The following is a 339-nucleotide window of genomic DNA, read 5'->3' as shown; positions in this document are numbered from 1 at the left end:
TTACCTGCAGGTCCAGCAAATTGTTTGAAATTCCTTGCATCCTGTGATCAATACTCCCAAGGTAAAGCCTACACTTTTATTTATGCTAAGAAATGAGGTTGGTAGAGGGGAATGTCAGACAAGATTTGCTATGTTGTTGGCTAGATGAATTTGGTTGCTAAGCTAGGATATGGTATGAAGTGCTTTTGTGATTAGGACCTCTTAGATGTGGATTGCAATATTGTAGAGGTGATGATTCTAAGTTTTAAATCATGTGAGTCCCTGCTGTTTTCAAACCTCTTTCAGAGAGAGCGCTTGTTTGTTTTGCTTGAGGACAAGCAAAAGGGTGAGTCTGGAGGG

Source organism: Brassica oleracea, chromosome C2 (genome assembly GCF_000695525.1).
Source record: "Brassica oleracea var. oleracea cultivar TO1000 chromosome C2, BOL, whole genome shotgun sequence".
In the NCBI taxonomy this organism is placed as follows: domain Eukaryota; kingdom Viridiplantae; phylum Streptophyta; class Magnoliopsida; order Brassicales; family Brassicaceae; genus Brassica; species Brassica oleracea.
Note: the sequence above shows the minus strand (reverse complement) of the source record.